We start from the raw sequence: 22,826 nt of genomic DNA on the forward strand, positions 1-22,826 counted from the left end.
ATCCATGCTTATAATAAGGTGGGTTGTCATGGCCTAACCCCTTAAAAGAATCTCGTCTCGAGATTCCAAAGAAGCATAGCTTTGGCTTAAGAATCTCGTCTCGAGATTCCAAAGAAGCATAGCTTTGGCTTGAGCATGGGAAAGTAAATGTGATGGGGGTATAAACCCGGGATCCCTAATGGGTCCGACTCGTATAAAGGGAAGCCCCGCAGGTTCACTGGGCCACGGACGGAACGGCCCACTAACCGGCACGGGGAGCTGCCTTCGCCTCTAAGCTAACGAGTCCGGGAGCCCGACCTCCCGGGACACGTGGCGGTCCCCCGACTGAGCCCCCCGGGTCAGAGCCATGCCGATGACCCGGGACGTGCGCTCCAAGAACGCCACGCCTCCTAACAGGCGTGCCGGCCAAGATAGGATCCGTGCAGGCTATAGGACGCCAGCTCCCCTTATCTTGCGGCGAGGGCTTGGGCAGCAGGACTCTTTGACAAGGGGACAGCGCCGCTCGTGTGGGCCCCACGACACAACAGGAGGGGGCGCCCACAGACGCTGCCTCCCCTCACCGTAATGATGGTTGCCCCTGCGCACCATTTCATTACGCCAGCTAGTGTGACCGGATGCCCCCGGCCAGACCTCGGTAAGACGCCCCTCACCGGGCGCGCCGTCCGGCTGACAGGAGCTACGCGAGGGAGGCGTAAGATAGCCCCGCGGATAAGGAACTTAGGCTCCGGCAGACAAGACCGGAGGAGACCCCCGAGCGACCATCCGAGTGATCGCGCCGACCCGACTGAGCTAGGATGGGACAACACTGGGGTAACATATTGGCCAAGAAGATCGCCAGGTCATCCCTTGCCCCAGATGATCGCTAGGATCAAGCTTGCCCACTCCCGACCAACCGAGTGGGCCCCGACAACTGATAAGGACGAATCGCACCCCGACGGTGTCAAGACACAGCGCTAAATATCTGTATATGGGGGGCCCACCTTGGACTATAAAAGGAAAAGCCCTCCACGTAGGAAAGGGTTGGACTCCCAGAAGTTCGACACTGCTTGACCAGCTTGTAAGCTCCCCTCTGAACTTTGAGCACCCGGATTCAAGAGCAATAGAGCGAGAACACCACCCCCCATACTGGACGTAGGGCACATTCGGCCTGAACCAGTCTAAATCCTCGAGTTTTTGCATGCTAGACCATATCCGATCAAGCGCACAACAAACGAGCAATCGAGTAGTTTAGTAGTCGCCCATTTCCCGCAGCGACAGTTTTGTTGCCTTCTGTGGGGAGCGCTTTGTGCATTCACTAATTCAGCGATCGGATGGTTTCAATCACCCCATTCACCGCCCCCCGGCGGCGAGACGATCCGCTTCGGCTCCCTGGAGTTCCCCGCGATCCCCCGCGACGATTCGTGGGCGCCTCCACCATTCTCGCCTTCCTATACCTTCCGCTTCGGAAGTCTGGAGTTCGTCACCGACCAGCTCGGTGCACTGCGCCTCCACGAGGAGGAAACCGCCCCGACGGCCGCAGAGGAGCCCGTTCCTCCGCCCAAGCTTCGCAATCTGAGGCGTCGGCGATCAGTTCGCTGGCGCATCAAGAAGCGTAGGCCATCACAGCCAACCCGTGCGGTGCTCCGCTGCATCGCACTCATGATGGGCCTCTGTTGACGGTCCTTAAGTGCCATATCTTACCGTCAACTCTTGCCGAGAACATTGACAAAACAAACACCAAACTAGAGGTAGGATTTTAATACTAATTATTTCCACAAGTTTTGGTGAATCACTGTTTTCAGGAGACCATGTCTGCATACGGAGGAAAACCGTGCTCAAACAAAGATAAAAGTACACTTCAAAGCATTGTATGAGAGCACAAGAATTGGAGGGCCAAACCATACGTCAATTCAACCCCCAAGACCAAGTAAAAATACACTTCTGACAAATCAGAGGCATATACAAGGATCCAAGGGACAAATGACACACCATACCAAACAAAACTTCAGGGGAACACAAAGGGGCAACACCAGGGCCCACCTATCAGTTGTCCAGAGGAAGGAGGGCCTGAGAGGGCGCCATTTAGGGTCGGCCGACCCACTGGGTTGCCCGAACCCCTACCTGGGCCCAAACAGGCCCATCTTTTGCCTGCAGACTCCCACCGCACTGCCTATGCCAGCCCCCTATGGTTCCACCTCGGAAGTTGATTCAAGGATCCACCCTTGGAGGGCTATATAAGGAGGAGGAGAGCCCCCCATTCAACACACAACAAGCAGAGCAAAGCTCCACTCCAAGGCGAAGCCCTACCTCCATAGTGCTTAGAAATGGGGGGAGAGAGTGAGGGGTAGTTCGGAGGGGCGCCGGCCTGTCGGCGCTCTTCTCCAAGTTGTACCTCGACGGATGCTTCCTTTCTTAAGTAAGTCTTCGTGATCTTCTATGGTAGTTAGTCTTTTAGTAAAGTAAGTTTTATTCTTTATTTGCTTAAGGGATCATCGTCCATCCTCGTGACGGGTGCTCTAGTCTAATGGCTTGAGTCTTGGACGGAGTCGGGGCTAGAGTAGTAATCGCTAGCGTAGACGTGGTGTCTAGGCTAGAGGTTACCGTTGTTTGCATACCTTCTCCACGGTCTGTCGGGGTAGGCGGCAGGTGGTGACAGCCCTGTCCGTCCTTTGTAGTCCCCCATGTGAGGGTTGGGTGTAGAGCTAATAGCCGGATACTCCTGGCAGACCAGGAGTAAGCCGGTGCCCGAAGTAAGCAAGTGGAGGTAGAACCTATCTTTGCTAGAACTCTAAGCCATAGGGATCCTCTCTATCCTCACCTACCTACCTCTTGTTTGTCCTTGGACAAACAAGTTAGAAGGCTAGTACCTCCATTCCCTGTGGAAATATGATACCCTTGAATACTCACGGGGTGAAGTGCTACAACGGTATCTCCGTATGCTTGCGGATTATTCTGTGAACGTTAAGAAATACCAACAAGCATTTCTGGCGCCGTTGCTGGGGAACGGTTGCTGTATTGTCTTCGAATCTAGTTTTCCCTCTTATATTTTCAAAACAAAAAAATGTTTTATTTTTCTTTACCTCTTCCTTCACCCCCGCTACCAAATTTACCGTCATATCCTTTTTCTTTTATTTATCTCTACCTTTAGCCCTGTTACTCAATAAAGGTTATCCTTGTACACACCTTTCGACACTTTAGGGTGAGTCTTTAGAGCCATTCTTTCTGGAACCCAATTCCTCATCTGGCTGCGAGATTCATCCCTCATAGAGCTACTTCAGGAAAACTCCTTCTCAAGGTTTAGCTGTGAGAATCCCTATCTTCATCTACGAGAGAAGAACGCTTTGAGCAACTGAGGACTATCGTTATCAGAATTCGACCTTTCATCTCGAATATATCTAAATTCTGTTGACGGTACCTCTCCTGAACTACAAAAAAAAACAACAAAAAAAATCCCATCAAGTTCCCGTGTCAAGGTAACATCCGAGGTGTTTTTCACCAAGGAATATGCCTCGACATTGACCACCGTTTCATAGTCCGTAGGACTCATTCTTTTGGTCAAGGGATCACAAGGGCTAAGCCGATCGAATCGAGTGAACCAAAATCACATTCTTATCCTCGATTATCGATTGATGCCAATCAAATCAAGTGATTCAAAATTCACTTCTTACTCCTTGATTTTGATTGATGCCCAATAGAAGTGACAAACACACTTCATTTCAATTGAACTTCTATTGAAAGCTTAGGATGGTTTGCTTTGCCATGCGATGTTTCTCTCCTAAGGAAGGGATGAGTTGAAACTCATTTCCCTCGGGACACGAACTCAGAATCGTTCATATGGCCCACAGAGTTACACATCCTCTTTCATTACGGGCCTTGAACGTTCTCGTTGCTCTATTCGGAGTTCCCTTCTAAATTCGAGGTAAAGTTTTTCGAAAATTTAGAAAATACCTCGAATTACCCTTGCCAAAACAAACCACCAGATCCAAAAATCCCTCCTGACCCTTTCAAAAAAAAAAACACTTTCTAAGGGAAACCTTGAGGGGTTTAAAAACCATTTTGTGCAAAGAGTGGTCAAAAGACGTGGAGTTTTTCTTCTGAAGAAATTCAGATTCGCACCCATTCTTAAACCACTCAATGCCACATCCAAGGAGCTATGGTGGATGTTTCGTGCGATCTCGTTGTTGGTGCTAATTTTCTTTCTAACCCTTTTGCTTTCAGTTTATTAAAGTGACAAGCCCTTAGCACCAACTAACCTTCTTGAGCAATCTCAAAAGGGATCGAGATCAGGTGTCACCACAATCTTAGCTAAAATTACCAATGGTGATACCTTGAGGAGATGATGTCCTTACACCCACCGTTGTTGCCCTTTCTGTGGCAGAACCACCTGAATTATCCCGGCTCAAGTGCGCAGGCCATCACCATAAAGGCAACACCAGCTCAAACGCACTTCAAACGGAACAATTCTTGGTCTGTCGGGTAACGTCCCGATACAACCACCGGTTCTCGGATCGAACAAGCATACCCCGCACGAAGGCGAGTCCAGAGATATTACAACCACAATTTTACAACACAGGCATAGTAATGATTACAAACTAGTTCAAACCATTATTACAAAACCAACTTTGGTTAAACAGTTATACAAGCCATAACTATAAGTTCAGAGTTTAGACAGCGGAAGATAAAACACGACGGCTACAACACGTCGCAAAAGTATACCAGGCTAGCCCAAGCATGGTATCACTCGTCAAAGTCATTGCCGGCCGAAGACGTATCCCATTCTACGGACCAGCCAGGAGGCAAAGAGCATGGGTAGGTCAAGCTAGCGATCTGCTCCTCAAAACTCATACATGAAAAGATTTTCAACAGCAAGGCTGAGTATTCTAATACTCAGCAAGACTTAACCGTCAGCGGGTATACTAAACCCACTTTAGCTAGACTATGCAGGGTTTGAGAGGCTCTAGTTTCCTTTTGCTGAAAAGCAATAAAGAGTAGGTCCTTACTTTCAAATTTTAGCTTTCAAGATTCGAGTAGATTAACCATTCTATGTAAGCAACTACTAAACAACCATGGTAGATCTTTTAAGCAAGCATTAAGATTAAACATAGTAATGTTGCTCTTATTACTCTGTGTGGCAAAGAGATCAAGCAGTCCCAAACTGTGGGAAGCAGACGATTCGAATCGAATTTCTTAACCTGGCCAGGCAAACCTAACACACACGTTTGGAACACCGTCGGGTCGTTTCCAAACAACCGTTTGCCTTTCTTTCCGGCTTGTGGATAGGAACACTCTCCCCGACTACAGGGCTCCAAACCTTGTCCCTCGAAGTCGTAGTGTTGCGCAACATAAAAATAAAACCTATCCCTAAGAGAGAGTGTCAGGTATATCCACTCCCCGGTCCAATCGGTTACTAGGCTTACCGCGTACCATATTTACAGCATGTGGCTAGTACGTTCAAAAACTTAACCAGCACTACCACACACCGCGACCTTAGCAAGTTCATCAATACAGACGGGGTCTCACCAAAGGTCATGATATCGAACACGACCCCGTCCAGTCGTCCTTATATTGATAACAGAAAGTAAACAAGCAATTCCTATAAAGCACGCGAGTGACAGGCAATCACTCGACTTTTACCGGTCCTATAAGCTTAGCAAGTAGCAATTAGCAAGTAAAAACAGTAAATTCTAAGAACTGTAAATGCATTAGCAAGTAAAAACAGTAAATGATAATAATTTGAAATATAGGTTATGTCCGGGGCTTGCCTTCTCGGTAGTCGCTAACTATTTCAGCTCTAGGCTCTTCCGAACTTTGGTTCGGGGCTTCAGTTAGTTCAGCGGCGTTCACCTGGACTTCTGGATCACCTCCGTCAGACTCCGGGATCAGCTCGTACGTCCCATCTGATAAGGCAGTCGTATCTATATGTAATGCAAGAATAGAATTATCAACACACATGGGCAATCGTTTATAGAGTAGTTAAATAACAATACTAACTACACAAGGCATCATGATCAACAGCACAAGAAATCTATACTAACTTCATAAACAAGTGGGAGTTGTTTCCTAAAGCAAGTAAACTATGGTTTGATAATAAATAAACAACTCAGAACACAAACAGCAATAAATTTAGCAAAAATTACCCTAAATAGAACATGAATAGAGTAGGCTATCTTGTAAAATTCATGCCAAAATATGGATCCATTTATTCATAACAAATCAATCATTCAGATCACACCTAGAACAAGATTGAATTACACAGATTAAGCTAGAGCAAAACAGAGGCTCAAAATTTAACAGCAGGCCTACACAGGGATGATTTAGCTATTGTGAATTTTTCTTGATTTTATCTAGACAGAAATAATTATGAGAAAATAAACAAAACAGAATAACAGATTAGCAAGATTCATTTTTAGCTCCTGTTCTATTCAAGAACTGATGCTCAAACTTCATGTACAAGCTAAGATACTCCAAAAGAACACTCAAGAATATTTTCATGATTTATCATCAGCATAAACTATTTATCATAATTAAAGTCTACTAAACAAGGATTAAATCAAATAAATAGCTACACGAGATAACTGACCACGAAATTTTTATAGAGATACTAGTGTTACAAGAACAAACTACCATAAAAGTTTCACTGCAAGACATGGCTTCAATCATCAGTTAGGAAAAAGATAAAACACCTAGTATTTATTTACCTAGTGACACAAAACCATTTATACAGCAAAAACTTGCAACAGACACCTACCATATTATGGTTCTACTGTAAAGAGCTTTACACAAGGATTCCAGAAAATCAAGATTTGCTATTTTACGAATTTTCTATGAATTTCTACTGAATTTCAAAGTTCTCAGCTAAAAATTACAAAGAAGTCCTTAGAGCACTATTCACATGAGTCACAGTCTATTCAAAGAACACCCTGGAGTTTCTAGAATTCTAAACCCGAAGTCCTTGGCCAGGTCAGAGGGGGGGGGCGCTGTGGTTGACCGGCCGAATCCCGGCGAGGGGATCACCGGCGGCGAGGGTGGAGGGGTGTGGGAGCTACAGGGGTCCAAGGCGCACCTCTGGGTGGTCTTGGGATGCAGAGAGGGGCTCGGAGGCGGCGGCTCGACGGAGCAGGGCGGGTCGGCGGCGGAGGAGAACGGCGGGGGCGGCGCTTCGGTGAGGATTGGGCGAGGGGAAGTGGTCTGGGAGTTGCGCGAGGCCACGGCGGTGCTCGCTAGGGGGTCAGAGCGGGCGGAGGAGCGGCGGTGAGGCGGCTCCGCGGCGGCGTCAAGCTTGCCGGCGTACGGGGTGGAGCGGCGGCGGCGTTCTGCGGCGTGGGAGCGAGGAGATAGCAAAAGAGCGAGGGGAATCGGTTTCTGGGGTATTTGTAGTGCTCGGGCCCGCGCGAGGAGAGGGCGGCGGCCTCTGCAGCGGGCTGCTCTGGGCGGCGTGGCACGGCAGGGGAGCTCCAACGCGAGACAATGGGCGGTGGAGGAGGAGCAGCTCGACGCGTGGGCGCCAGCGCGATGCAGAACGTGGCCGGGTATGCCCTCCACTGCGCCGGTGACGGCTCTGCACAGCGGCGGCGGGGGAAAACAGAGGAAGGAGTTGGAGGTGGAAGAAAGGACCGATTTTCAATTTCTGAAATTTCTAGGGACCCCACTATAAAACAGCGATAACTTTTAAAATAGGGCTCAAATGAAAAAGTGCCCAACATGAAAGTTGTTCAATTTTTCAAGATCTACAACTTTGATGTTGTGCAAAAATTTATTTGATCAAAGGATAGAGAGCTAAATTTGAAAACATAGAAGGGAATTTGAATTTAAAGGAAACTTGTCTTTTTCAAAGAAATTTCACAACAAACTTGGGTTGAATTGAAAAGATTCCTGCCAAGCAATAAATGCACTGAATTTTGCAAAAGCACCCTCCACAAAAGTAATAATTGCACACCCTATTCAAATAAATTACAGAAAGGACCTTGCATAAAATCATAATTACACATATAACCTTTAACATTTACAAAAAGATCCTTTTTCAAGCAATCAAGCATATGATGCATACAATAGATACACAACAACTATGCAGACACCTAGGGTGTCACACTTTCTCCTCCAAACAGCCAACACCTCCCTCGTCAAAGCCTAAATCTCGTTCCTCTGGCCCTCAAACTCCTTTCTTGATGTTCTTTAGAGAACTCAAGGGCCATGAACAACCTTAGTGATCGAATCTTGAGACCCATAAAGACGAGATCCTTTTTCATGAACATGAGAGTTCCTCTTTTATTCCAACGTAACTCTCATGAATCTCCATATTCATCATCCCCTTGTGCTAGGATAGTGCAACAAGTACATCCTCTGAAAATCTAGTTCATAATGCTTCTGATGAAAGGATGTAAATGCTTTTGCATATTACAACTTGTTGTACTATGGCACTAACCTTGCAGCTAGAAATGATGGAACAACGGTAGGTGATGTAGTTGGGGTTTACATCACCTTTCCTGGCTGCAACAGGAAAACCCCCTTGGTCAAGCTTGAGACCGTAAACAAGCACTGCCGGGAGATAGCCCGGATTTCAAAAAAATAAAAATAAAAATACTATACTAATAAAAGCAAGAATATGTTGTCTGGATAGTATGCACCCTCGGGTATTTTTGGTCGCTAACCATTTTCTGGTTGAGATTAAAACACGAGGGGCATGCGATGCCCGAAAACATGAGAACTGCACCAATGGTACCCTTGGTGAGGGGACACACTCTGTAGGAGACACCGGCTTCGCACACTTGGCTCTAGGAGTAGTGAAAAAAAAGAAAGAAAGACTAAGTGTGGGGGTGATCGGTATGCACCTAGCAACAAATCCTTGCATACCAAGAATGGTGCTAGTTCTGCCTTGCTGAAAAAAAGAAAAAGAAAAAACAAAAAACAAGAGAGAGAGAGAGAGAGAGAGAAAAGAGAAAAATAAAGCAAAGTGAGAGTGAGCTAGCAGGCCCCGCACGGATCAGAGGCTGCGTCATGTCGATGCCTCCAGGCCATGGCATTGGACTCTAGCAGACATCATCCCGCCACCTAGCTCCACCCTACATTGCTATCACCTACGCATGCAAAGCCTTAGTATAACCCCTATCCACTCCCAGCTTTGCATAGCTTCAGTCTAGCAGCTCAGGCACATTCAAGCGAGAGGAATTGCTCCTCTTCCACTCTAGGCTCTTGCTGCACTACTTTAATTGGCACACGCTGGCATACAAGAAAGGAGACGTACTCTGCATCTCCAATCCTAAAGTCATGTGCCACCAGATAATGCCACCAAGGACCACGATCCCCTACACACTTCATGCTGATAGGATCTGGCCTTGTTGTCCGCCTGAGTCGGCGTGGGCATGTGCCTTCCTCCGCTTTCATCCTGCATCAACATGGAGGAGTCGTTGATGCCCATTTGCGATAACGCCACCGCTGCAGCAACTCCAGGACTTCTATCCCATATGCTGCCTGTAAGAACACTCAGGTATGTACAAAGGTAAGATAATGTTCACCTAACATTTATTCATGTTTATCTCTTTATGAGCTTAGCTTGATCGTACAAATGCATGCTTTCTTAGTCTATTTTCGTATGCTTTGGTTTGGATGTCTTTTTCATGAGAGCCATCCATAGGCTTTTTAAATTAAGCATTGTGCTTAGGTTAAAAAAGCCTTCTTTAATTAAATATGACATGGTGTCGAGTTTGATTAATGAACCGTCAGAGTTAATACAATTATAGACTTTGGTTGTATATCTTTTGTGAACTAACCCGTGCAGAAAGATTTCTAAAATCAAATGGGTAAGTCCTCAAGCTATATTCGTACTAGAGATAAACCAAGGTCCGAGATGAACTTCAACAAAAATTGCATGACATGCAAAGGAGGCACAGATCACCTTTCAAGGATCATAGTGAGTATATTGTCGAAAACCTCTTTGTTATGTTATGCAATTTTATCTTAGCCTTGTTTGAGCTTTTCTGAAAAGAAAAAAATGGTGAACAGTAAAAAAATTTCAAAATAAATCTCTCTCTCGAAAGAAAAAAATATAATAATGAAATAAAATGATGGCAAGCATTTTGGGATCCATGCTATATGAATCTTTTGAGTTTGAACTTTCCTTAAAGCATGGATGTGAACAACAAATCCAAACAAAGTCCTTTACGCATATTCCGAGTATTTGTTGTCCACTAACCTTTTGTAGGAACGAAAAAAAGGAGAAGGAACAAGGACCGGCATACATAATTCCAACTCCAACATAGCGCTCCTTGGTCCGACAGGAAGACAGATGCACGAGGAACCAAGCTGAACGAATCCAAAGCTTTGCTTCATGTATATGACGCTTAACTTTTGCATTTTTGTTCATCGCTTGGCAAGTTCTTGCAGGTAAGTATTCCACACAACCCGTGCATCCTTGCCTCATGTTTCCACCCTGCTTAGTTACCCATCATTTAGCTTGCCATGAGAAAAAAATATAATAATAAAAAATAAAAATACAAAATAAAATAAAATAGAAATTTAGTGCTCCAAATAAAAACATTCTTTGATTTAATGAAGTTTTGACTCCCCGGTATTCAACCCGGCAGAGTCCCTCTTGTTTCCACTTTTGTTTTTCTTTTGAATAAAGACAGGTACAGGAATAAGTGTGGGGGAGATCTCTAACATCACCAATTGCAAACTCATTCGAGATCTCTCCCCCAAACATGTGCACAACATCGACGATCTAGCACGCTAAGGAGCAGGACAGAAGAAATCCAAGGAGGGATGGCTAAACCTTTGGTTCGACCAAACCACCTCTGACTTCCTTCGGCTCCCTCTTCTTCCTCTTCAACGATGGTATGTGCAAACACACTCCTCATACTCCCTAAGTTCTTGAGTTTAAATGAACTCGTACTAATCAATGAAAATAAACTCAACGAACCTTGCCAATTACCTTATGCACTCCATGCACTTCCACGAACAAGTCTGCATACTCTTTATTCCTTGCATTCTTTCTAGTTCTTGTGAACAATTATTTTCATAGGGACCTGTGCTCTCTAAGTAATTGACTAATGTGATATGATTAGATGAATGGAACCATGCTATTCCTTGCAAAGTACTTGGGGTTTCTTTTCAAAATAAATAAATAAATAGCTTGCCTCCTCAAATTATAATAAATTCCTACCAGAGCCAAAGCTTGAGCATCATGAAAAAACCTTATGATTTTTCAGCTTGTCTATGGATTTGAGCTTTGTCAAATTCTATGACCCCTGTTAGAAACTTTTCATACTCCCATGATCAAAATCACGTACACGTCCACTCACATGCTACGCTTCTACACTGGAAGATAGCAAGCATTTCCATCCACCACAAAATAAAACTCCAATCCATACCATGACCCCCTCTCTCTCTAAAGTTACCATCAGGGATGTGGGCTGTGCAAAAAGAAATAAAAGATGCATACCCAAAAAAGGTATCCCATATGCTCATAGAGCATGTTAAAAAAAAAGAAAGATGCATACCCAACGAAGGTATGCCACATGCCCACAAGGCATGTCAAAAAAAAGAGAGAGAAAAGAAGAGAAAAAGATAGCCCACATCCAAGAAAAATAAAGGAGAGAGATGGTTCAATGAAAGGAGTTCATACACCAACCACCCAAAAAGAAAAAAAAAACCACACACTTGCACATCTTGATCAAGGTTTATGACATGTTTTTTCTTGGATCTAGTCTTTGACTTAGCAACATAAGCAAAGCAAGCATTCCTCTTTACTCCTACCCTGAGCTCCACATAAGCCTAATTAGATGATAGGAGAAAACAGGGCAACAACTTTGCCTTGGTGAGGATCAGAAACAAAAAAAAGAGCGTGATTCGAGAGAATAATTTGAGGAGCAAGACTATGCTTTTGTTTTCAAAAATAAAAAAACCAAGTTTCCGAGCAGGAAGAGTTAGGGACCAGAAATCTACATTATTCCATTCTTCAATTACCCAAAAAAGCATGGTAGCCACTCAAAAAGATTCAGAAGGATCAGAAGAAGTTCAGAATAACTTGTATGCAGGTTACATCAAGGGAGTTGCATCCACCTTAGTCCTTCAACCTTTACTCGAGGACGAGCAAAGGGCTAAGTGTGGGGGTGTTGTTAACGGTCCTTAAGTGCCATATCTTACCGTCAACTCTTGCCGAGAACATTGACAAAACAAACACCAAACTAGAGATAGGAGTTTAATACTAATCATTTCCACAAGTTTTGGTGAATCACTGTTTTCAAGAGACCATGTCTGCATACGGAGGAAAACTGTGCTCAAACAAAGATAAAAGTACACTTGAAAGCATTGTTTGAGAGCACAAGAATTGGAGGGCCAAACCATAAGTCAATTCAACCCCCAAGACCAAGTAAAAAGACACTTCTGACAAATCAGAGGCATATACAAGGATCCAAGGGCCAAATGACACACCATACCAAACAAAACTTCAGGGGAACACAAAGGGGCAACACCAGGGCCCACCTATCAGTTGTCCAGAGGAAGGAGGGCCTGAGAGGGCGCCATTTAGGGTCGGCCGACCCACTGTGTTGCCCGAACCCCTACTGGGCCCAAATAGGCCCATCTTTTGCCTGCAGACTCCCACCACACTGCCTATGCCAGCCCCCTATGGTTCCACCTCGGAAGTTGACTCTAGGATCCACCCTTGGAGGGCTATATAAGGAGGAGGAGAGCCCCCCATTCAACACACAACAAGCAGAGCAAAGCTCCACTCCAAGGCAAAGCCCTACCTCCGTAGTGCTTAGAAATGGGGGGGAGAGAGTGAGGGGTAGTTCAGAGGGGCGCCGGCCTGTCGGCGCTCTTCTCCAAGTTGTACCTCGACGGATGCTTCCTTTCTTAAGTAAGTCTTCGTGATCTTCTATGGTAGTTAGTCTTTTAGTAAAGTAAGTTTTATTCTTTATTTGCTTACGGGATCATCGTCCGTCCTCATGATGGGTGCTCTAGTCTAATGGCTCGAGTCTTGGACGGAGTCGGGGCTAGAGTAGTAATCGCTAGCGTAGACGTGGTGTCTAGGCTAGAGGTTACCGTTGTTTGCATACCTTCTCCACGGTCTGTCGGGGTAGGCGGCAGGTGGTGACAGCCCTGTCCGTCCTTTGTAGTCTCCCACGTGAGGGTTGGGTGTAGAGCTAATAGCCGGATACTCCTGGCAGACTAGGAGTAAGTCGGTGCCCGAAATAAGCAAGTGGAGGTAGAACCTATCTTTGCTAGAACTCTAAGCTGTAGGGATCCTCTCTATCCTCACCTACCTACCTCTTGTTTGTCCTTGGACGAAAAAGTTAGAAGGCTAGTACCTCCATTCCCTGTGGAAATACGATACCCTTGAATACTCACGGGTGAAGTGCTACAATGGTATCTCCGTACGCTTGCGGATTACTTTGTGAAGGTTAAGAAATACCAACAGCCTCCAACCCCGCTGTCGAGAACGTCAACCTAGTCCTCTTCTCTCTGGCCAATGTCTCCCGACAGCTCGCAGGCGGGCCTCCGCTCCCGACACCCCGCTCGTTTTCAGAGCGACTTCCGTTCGATCTACGCAACACCGCGAGCGTCTACGCTCGAGAGGTGCACAAGGCCACCCAAAGGTTCCAGCCCACGTCCCAGTTCGCGGGCATGACAGAGAGCTACCCCGACTCCGTCCACGACCTCCTGTGCTTCGAGGATCCCCTGAGTGATTCCTCCAGCATGGGAGACAACCACCTGGAGGGAACATCCGCGCCACCGTGCATTTGCGCCATGGCCGACAACGAGCCGCCGCCGGAGGTGGTGTCGTCTGAGCAGACGCACACCCTAGTGGACCACCACGTGCGTGCACTCATCAATGTGCGGGCCCACGGCGAAGACATTCGCCGTCACCAATAGACGCCTCCGCCGGTGGACCAGCCTCCGCGGGCCCCCTCTGAGTCAAAAGGGATAAACCCCGTGGGTTCCGCGCGTCAGCGTGCGCGCAGGGTTAACCACGACATCGTCAACGATGCCCGCATGCAACTCCCGCAAGAGTTTCGTGCGGGCCAGAACATCGCAGCAGCTGCGATTCTTCTACAGACGCTGCCAGAGCTAGAGGAGCCCAGAGGAACCTTCACTGCCAGGTGTCGGCGTCCTGACCCGGCGGTCCGGCACCAACTAGTAAAGTGCTGCGTGATCTCTCTTCCTGGATGGTTGATGCAAGAGGTAACACAGGAACGCACGGGATTTATCCTGGTTCTAGCCGTGGGGCCGTATGTCCAGCAAAGGGTGTGCGAGTGCAATGTACTATCTTGCACCGGGGGTGCCTGTAGTAGGGGGTACAAGCGATGCGAGAGAGGGAGGGAAGCTCCCAAGTCTCTGCTAGAAGAGAAGTTAATTGAGGCAAGTGCCAATATCAGGGCTCAGATGAGCGGGTGTGTTCTGCGAGTCGTGCGAGCGGATGAGAGAGAGTGAGAACGAAGATGTTCACCTCCTCCTTTAATAGACACAAGGCGGGGTGAGGTACGTTTATGGAGGGGGTTAGAAGTCGCCGTCTTCCCCGAATCGGGGGCGTGTAGTGGTGGGTTATTATAGGAAGTACACTGTGCTGCACTAGAGAGTGAGGCGCCGAGTGTGCGGTTGTCCTGGGTGTCGTCCTTGGTCTTGCGAATATCGCGCCGACGTCCTGGCAGCTCTAGCGGGCGGCGTGGTGGTTGCTGCAGAAGGTACCGTCCCCTGCGCTCGACGTGTCAATGATCCGAGGGTCCCGAAGGCGGGGGTCTTGATCGAGTCAAGGTTCGGGCCACGCCCGAGGGTCGTGCCCATGCCGTTCGAGGGTTGCATGGAGGGGAAGGTACAAGGAGTCGGCAGCACAGTGGAGGGAGGAGCGCCGCGAATGTTCGCACAGTGCGTCGCAGGTTCCCACAGTGGCGCCACAGCGCTGGGGATGGCTGTGCAGTGACCGGAGTTGGCGGATAAGACCCTAGTCACAGCCACTGTGCGGAGTGGGAGCCTGACGCTGTCTGACCCGGGTGCTGCGGCGGAGTGGTTGGCATTTAGTGCCTCCATATGGCGGACGGCGAGCGGTTGGCCGTTTTATCCTTTCCATCGGGGGGTGGCCTCGAGCGAGGCGGAGTCGATCCGCTTGCTTGAGGGTAGGCTCGCTACCCTCGAGCGAGGCGGAGACGCGGGGCGCTGTCGAGGGTCTCGGTGGGGAGCCCTCGAGCGAGGCGGAGATTGCCCCGTGGGTTCGAAGGGAGTTCGAATGGGCCACACTGTGTACATGGGCCGTGGACTGGGCTTCTTTGAGTCATTTCCTTTCCTTTGGATTGGAGGGAGGCTGTAGGCCTTCTTGGGCCCGATTGCCTGACATGTGTTTTGCATTTCAATGGTGATTTAGTCCCCTGATTAGGGTGCCCCTACTCACGGTACCCGACAGTAGCCCCCGAGCCTTTGTAGGGATGAGTATTAGCCCTGCAGAGGCTTGATCCCTCGAGGGCGTGACTTGGGAGCTAACCGTGGGGGTCTTAGTTTGCTCGGCAGGGGTGACGATGCTCCGGCGGGTGATGTCGGTGGAGATTAGTCTGAGGCTAGGGTCCGTTGTTGGAGGAGCTGTGGCAAGGCCACTCCGAGTTGTCTATGCAGATCATAGTCGCCTCGTGCACCATGGCGCTGCCGCTGGGGGCGTCGCCAACGCGCTGATGGGAAAGTTCGAACCAGCCTGCGGAGGGTTTCGATCCTCGAATGTGTGAAGTTTCTTCTGTGGGGGCGCGCCAGCGCACCCGCGGGTGTAGTCCCCGAGGCCTTGGAGGAGTGCTTGCACTCGTCCAAGGGCTATAAACGTCACCCTGCGTGGTTGCTTGATTGGGGTGACTGCCCAACGTCTTTTTCAGCCGGCTTCGGCATTCCTTTCAGCCAGCCTCGGCGTTTTTTAAGCTGGCGCAGCGTCCCGTGATTCTTTCGAGCAATTTGGCAGGCATGAGTCAAGCGCGGGAGGTTTGTTGAACACATGGAATTCCATAATCGACGGTAGCCGATTCGTTCGAGGGTGCGGCCTGAGCCGCGGGGCGCGAGGAGCCCCCGAGCCATGGCCTATGTGAAAGCGTTCAGGGGACCCTCGACTTTTCATTACGACCCTCGTCGCCCTTCCGCAGGGAGGAGGGGTGAAGCGCGCCATGCTACCCATGCTCGGGCCGCGAGCCATGGTTGCTTCAGTGAGCTGTTATCGGGTGGTTCAAGTGGACGTCCGTGCCCCATTCAATAAGAGTCGGTTGGCGGTCCGTGGACACGTCGCATAAAGCACTTGCAAGGGTTCGCTACGCGGGGCTCGGACCCGTTCGATAGGGTCCAAGGGCTCGATGCTCTCCCTCGATGGGATCCTCCTGCTAGGCACCCTCGACTGGCCTTGAACACTACGTAGGGCATCTCGAACTCCGCGTTCGAGGGTAGCTTGGATGGCACGCACATGCAGTCCCTGACTCTAGCGATCTGGGGCACCTGTCGAACCCTTGATGGGCTAGGCTTCGAACCCCTGATTAGTAAGGCCTTGAAATTGATTTCCTTCGACGGCAAAGAATCCCCGGAGGGAATATTCCGTAACGGTTCGCAGACGGCGCGAGGTCGTCAGTCGTGCGCGCGGGTCTCCCGCTGGTCGTGGGCAACGTGGCCCGGTACGCATGGGCTGTGCGGGCGCACCTTTTCAGGCGGTTGCCTCGGGTAGGCGGAGAGGCGTGGGACGGTGCTACAGTCCCACCGTGCCCGTCGGTTACTGCCCCATAATTATTGTTGAGCGCGCGCGTGGGGGGGCTCCGCGGTCGTGGGGCCCAGCTGTCAGCGGCAGCAAAATCTACCGCATTCAATGCAGCAGATTTGGGGCTACGGCGACGAAGCTCCTGACTTGGCCGCATTTGCAGGGAGTGAGCCACAAGGGCTATGTCTCAAAGCCCCCGGTCCCGGAGGATTGTCAAGTCAACTGCCTGCGCGATGAGGCGGTGAAGAAGAAGAAGAATGCAGCGAAGAAGGCCGCCGCCAGGAAGAGGGAGAGGGAGGAGAGGCACGACAAAGAGTGCAAGATTGCACATGCGGAGGGTGCCCCGCTGCCCTCCACGCCCGAGTCCACTGAGGAGGAGGACTCCTCGGGCGGTGAGCTCAACTTCTCGGAGTCTGATGACGATGAGGCGGTGATTGGCGCAGGTTCTCCGCCAGCCTATTGAGGGGTTGGCGGCGAGGGCTCGATGGTGACGCTGGGTGAGGCGACGCTCACGCTGGGGTCACCGGTGGAGCCACCCCCCGTGAGGACAGAGTAGAGGTCGCCCACGCCGGCGGTGGGGCGGAGGTCGCCCGTGCCGACTGTGGGCCAAGGGCCGCCCATGCCCGCGACGGGGCAGACACCCGCGCCCGAGCAGTCGACAGCGGTAGAGGGTCCGCGGCAAGCGCGGGCACACCCGCGCAGACAGCCTCGAGGCCCCGAGCCGATCTGAGGCCGACGCCCTCGGGTCAGTTGTCGGGAGGTGTCATCGTGTCGCGGGCCCGGAGGAGTGGCACGGGCAAGCGCAACATGAGCGCCCGGTCGGAGTAAGTGATCTCGACTTTGTTCTTTGTTTTCATTTTTGCTCAAAGCTCAAATCCTGCTGACGTCAATGTTTCTTCTCCGATTGCCCAGCTGCAGGTCGACCGCCAAGCATGCGGCCCGCCTCGTGCCGATCAAGGCCCTCAAGACCGGGGCGCAAGCGACGCCGCATTTAGCGCCGCAGCCCCCAATCGGAGTGGACCCAGTCTTAGAGGCGCTGGCTGCAAAGCTCTGTGAGGCGGCGGCTCGGGGGGCCCTGGAGTCCCAACTGGCCCACGCACAGGAGGGCGGAGGCGACCCCGGTAAGGGCGAGGTCGCGGCTGCCTCCCGGGTCGACGCCGAGGGCGAAGCCAGCCGAGGTGGCACGGAGAGGGTCGCTCAGCCGAATGTCGAAGTCGGCGGGGGCGAAGCGGGCAACGCCGCCCAGCTAGACGTTGGGACCGGCGGGAGTGAAGTAGGCGATGCCGCCCAGCCGGAGACAGAAGGAGGAGGAGCTGGCGGGGAGGCGCAGGAGCGCCCCGCCGGCCAGAGAGAGGGGAGACCCTCGCCCTTGAGCCCCCGAGGGCTGGGGTCGAGGGTCACACGGTAGTGGAGTCGGCGCCATGGGCGCCGGCAGTGGAAGAGACTAATGTCCCGGAGCCCGCGAGGGCTGGGGACGAGGGTGCCGATGCGGAGGCGGCGGCACAAACTGCGCCAGGGAATGCGGAGCCGGTGGTGGAGTTGCCGGCGAGCAGCGACGAGTACGGGGACTCGAGGGACATCGATCCCACTGCCGCGACCAGCGCTGTCGACCGGATTGCCGAGTTCATGTTGGCCTCCGAGGAGGTACTCGGCGCGGGGACGTCCGAGGGGCCCAGTCATGGGGTGATCATCCAGTTCGGGGTCCCCTTGGAATTTCTCCGCGACGAGCAGGAAGAGGAAGCAGTTTGGAAGGCGTAGTACGAGGTTGGCTCTCAGATTCAGGGCAACCTCGACTGCGCCTTGAAGCTTCATAGGACGACGGACCTCCAGATCAGCAAGGTAGGTGCCTTTCCCCTGGGAATCGCTCATGTTCGGTCTTGTTTCTGTGTGTTCTACTCACGCTCTTCCACTTGTAGTGGCTGAGGGAAATCTCGCGCAATAAGAGCGCCGAGCTGACCCGGTTGTACTCCCAGGTGCGCTGGCTTGGGCAGCACAACGCCGATTTGGTGCTCCGGATGATCGATGCCAACACCCTGGTGACTGACCGGGGGGCGCGCCAGCATGTGCTAGAGGAGGAGCTAGCGTAGACCGCCGGCGAGCGCGACGCCCAGAGGGCCACGGCGGAGCAAATGGCCTAGGAGGCCGAGGCGCAGATTGCCGAGCTACAGCGAGCTAGGACAGCGCTCGAGCAAAAGGAGGCCGAGCTCCAGTGTAAGGAGTCCGGGCTCCAAGGCAAGGAGGCCAAGCTCCAGCGCGAGAAGGTGACCGTCGCCACGCTCAACGCGACCCTCGCGGAGTGGGACGCGGCCCTCGGGGAGAAAGAAGTTGCGGTGCGGAACGCAGAGGCCGCCCTCAAGGAGAAGGAGGACTCCTTGTCCGCGCTCCAAGCAGCCACACAGGCCCAGCAGGAAGAAGCACAAGGGTTCATCGTGGGTAAGTATCTGTGACTTAGCAATTGTTCAATTCTGGTTTATCACAACTTATCTTTTGCTTCCTTGTTCAGAGCTGAAGAAGGCGGTGGCGAACGAGAACGCGGCGAAGGAGGCTGCCAACACCGCATTCACGACGGCGCAGGACGAGTACACCGAGCTGGAGCGGACCGCCATGGCCGTGTGTCAGGAGCTCGAGGGGGCGACTCCTGAGCATGCCAAGAGCACCTTCCGCCTTGGCATCCAACGGGCCCTCGCCGCGTCCTCGACACACTATGACATGGACCTCCCGTTGGTGTCGTCGGGGTACGTCGTCCCGTCCGGTGCCAGTGCGGACGCCGCGTCGGCCATCATGAATGACGTCAACGCCACCGTCGAGGAGTTCGCCGCCTCTTTGACCGAGAAGCTTGAAGCTGACATCCCCCCGATAGCTGAGTTTGACGCCGTTGAAGATCCGCAGAGGGGGGAAGACAACCTGTAGGGAATCTGGGCCTCGGAACCCATGTAAATAAGTTAGTGCTTGTTGTAATTGTACCTCTGGATTTAAGAAACTCGTTATTGTATATCGACAATGTGGCTCATCAAGGCCTTGTGGTTCGAGCCCTCGTTTTTCCTGCTTTATTTCTATGTTCTCGTATATGTTTTTGATAGGTTTTGGCGAGGAAGTTTGCATTCATAAATGACTTAGGCGTAGGGAGGTGAGTGGGGATGCCGTATCTCGGAGGCGTAGGCGGTCCCGCGGCTCGGCCGATCCCGTTCCTTAGTCGCTTACGCCTTGCGTCTACCTCTCTAAGTATACGAGAAACTTGGACACGGAAATTTTTCGAAAAAACGTTGGTGATTTCGGGGACGTTCGGGGGTTCCCCCCGTAGTAGCCCCCGAGGGAAGCTTGGCTTTGCCGAGGGTAAAGCCGAGCGTACCTCAGTGTTCGTGCGTATCCGAGCCTTTGAGGGTTTGGAAAGTCCCCAAAGATAAATAAGTAAATCATACTCTTTATTGCTTCAAGAAATTTTAAATACGAGTACAAGCTATGTACAAAGAGCTTGAAATTCTAAGGATAGAAGCGACGTAGCTGCTGTATGTTCCAAGCGTTAGTGAAGACTTTGCCATTCTCGTTTGCTAGCTTGTACGTGCCGGGCTTGAGCACCTCAGTGATGATATACGAGCCTTCCCATGGTGGTGAAAGCTTGTGGCGTCCTCTATTGTCCTGTCGAAGCCTTAGCACCAATTTCCCCTTGTTGAGGTCTCGGCGTCGAACCCTCTGCGCTTGATACCTTCGCAAGGATTGCTGGTAACGTGCAGAGTGTAGGAGCGCCACGTCTCGAGCCTTGTCTACTTTGTCCAGTGAGTCCTTGCAGGCTTGCTGGTTCTGCTGCTCTTGATAAGCCTTGAGCCTTGGCGATTCGTACTCCAAGTCCGTAGGGAGATTGGCCTCGGCACCGTAGACGAGGAAGAACGGTGCGAAGCCTGTGGCTCTACTCGGGGTCATCCTCAAGCTCCAGATAACCGAGGGTAGCTCTGCGAGCCACCTTTGGCCAAATTTGTTCAGCTTGTTGAAGATTCTTGGCTTCAGGCCTTGTAGGATCATGCCGTCAGCACGCTCCACTTGGCCATTGGTCTATGTGGTAGTTGTCGCAGAACGCCAAGAATTTCTTGCCTGTGAACTGGGTGCCGTTGTCGAACCTAAAGATAATGTCAGTGAAAAACAAAACGGCTTTCTCAGACTTGATTTTGCCGATGGGCCGAACCTCGATCCACTTGGAGAACTTGTCGATCGCCACCAACAAGTGGGTAAAGTCCCCGGGCGCCTTCTGCAGCAGGCCAACGAGGTCCAATCCCCACACAGCTAACGGCCATGTGATGGGGATGGTCTGCAGAGCATGAGCTGGGAGGTGCGTCTTTCGAGCGTAGAACTGGCAACCCTCACAGGTCCGTACGACGTCGGTAGCATCGGCGACTGCGGTGGGCCAGTAAAAGCCCTGTCGAAACACGTTGCCCACAAGGGTGCGTGGTGCAGCATGGTGACCGCAGATGCCGGCGTGGATGTACCGGATCAGCTCCTTGCCCTCGAGATTGGAGATGCATCACTGCAGAATGCCCGAGGGACTACGCTTGTACAATTCATCGTCGATCAGGACGAAAGACTTGGCCCGCCTCGCGATGCACCGCGCCTGAGTGCGGTTTGAGGGTAGGACCCCTCGAATCATCTAGTCAAGGTACTGGGTGCGCCAATCTCGCGTAGGTGGGGCCTCGTCGATCTCCATTGCTTCAGCCTCGTCTGCCGAAGAAGTCTCGATGTTAGTGTCGATGACCTCGGGCTCCTCCGTCGAGGGGTCCTCGGCCGATGGCTCGATGGCCACAGCCCCCGAGGGTTCGGGCACTGTTCCGATGGCTTCTGCAGGGTTCTTGAAGTCGACGGACGGCTTGGTGAGGTTGCGGGCGAAGATGTTCGGGGGAATAGCGGTCCGTCCGGACACAATCTTGGCCAGTTCGTCCGCTTCCTCGTTGTACTTGCGTGCGATGTGGTTAAGCTCGAGCCCCTCGAACTTGTCCTCGAGGTGATGCACTGCGTTGCAGTACGCCTCCATCTTCTCGTTGTGGCAGCTTGCCTCCTTCATCACCTAGCCGATGATGAGCTGGGAGTCTCCCCGGACGTCGAGGCGCTTGATGCCGAGTTCGATGGCGATGCGGAGGCCGCTGAGGAGGGCCTCATACTCCGCCATGTTGTTGGACGCCGGGAAGTGCAAACGTACCACGTAGCGCATGTGCTCTCCGAGGGGTGACATAAAGAGCAGGCCCGCGCCCGCACCGGTCTTCATCACCGACCCGTCGAAGTACATGAGCCAGCATTCCTCTTGAATTTGGGGTGGGGGCAGCTGAGTGTCGGTCCACTCGGCTACGAAGTCCGCCAAGATCTGGCATTTGACTGCCTTGCGAGGGGCATAAGTGAGAGTCTCTCCCATCTGCTCCACTGACCACTTAGCTATCCTACCTGTGACCTCCCGGTTGTGGACTATCTACCCGAGGGGGAAAGACGAGACCACGGTGACGGGGTGGGCCTCGAAGTAGTGGCGCCGCTTGCACCGAGCCAGGATCACTGCGTAGAGCAGCTTCTGGATCTGTGGATACCGCGTCTTGGTCTTGGACAGCACTTCACTGATGAAGTACACCGGCCTCTGGACGGACAGAGCGTGCCCCTCCTCTTGTCGTTCCACAACGATGGCGGCGCTGACGACCTGAGTCGTGGCTGCCACTTATAGGTAGAGGGGCTCGCCATCCATTGGTGGCATTAGGATTGGAGCGCTAGTGAGCGACGCCTTAAGTTTGTCGAGGGCCTCCTGGGCTTCGGGGGTCCACAAAAAGCGTTCAGATTTCCTCAAGAGCCGATACAGAGGCAAGCCTTTCTCACCGAGGCGTAAGATGAATCGGCTGAGGGCTGCTAGACATCCCATAACCTTTTGCACCCCCTTTAGGTCTCGAATCGGTCCCATCCGAGTGATGGCCGAGACTTTCTCAGGGTTGGGTTCGATGCCCCGCTGGGAGACGATGAAACCCAAGAGCATGCCTCGAGGGACTCCGAACACGCACTTCTCGGGGTTAAGCTTCACCCCCTTTGCCCTAAGGCAATCAAATGCGATCCTGAGATCGGCTACCAGGTTGTCCACCTTCCTGGATTTCACAATGATGTCATCGACATATGCCTCTACGGTGCG

Source organism: Panicum virgatum, chromosome 1N, assembly GCF_016808335.1.
Source record: "Panicum virgatum strain AP13 chromosome 1N, P.virgatum_v5, whole genome shotgun sequence".
Lineage (NCBI taxonomy): Eukaryota > Viridiplantae > Streptophyta > Magnoliopsida > Poales > Poaceae > Panicum > Panicum virgatum.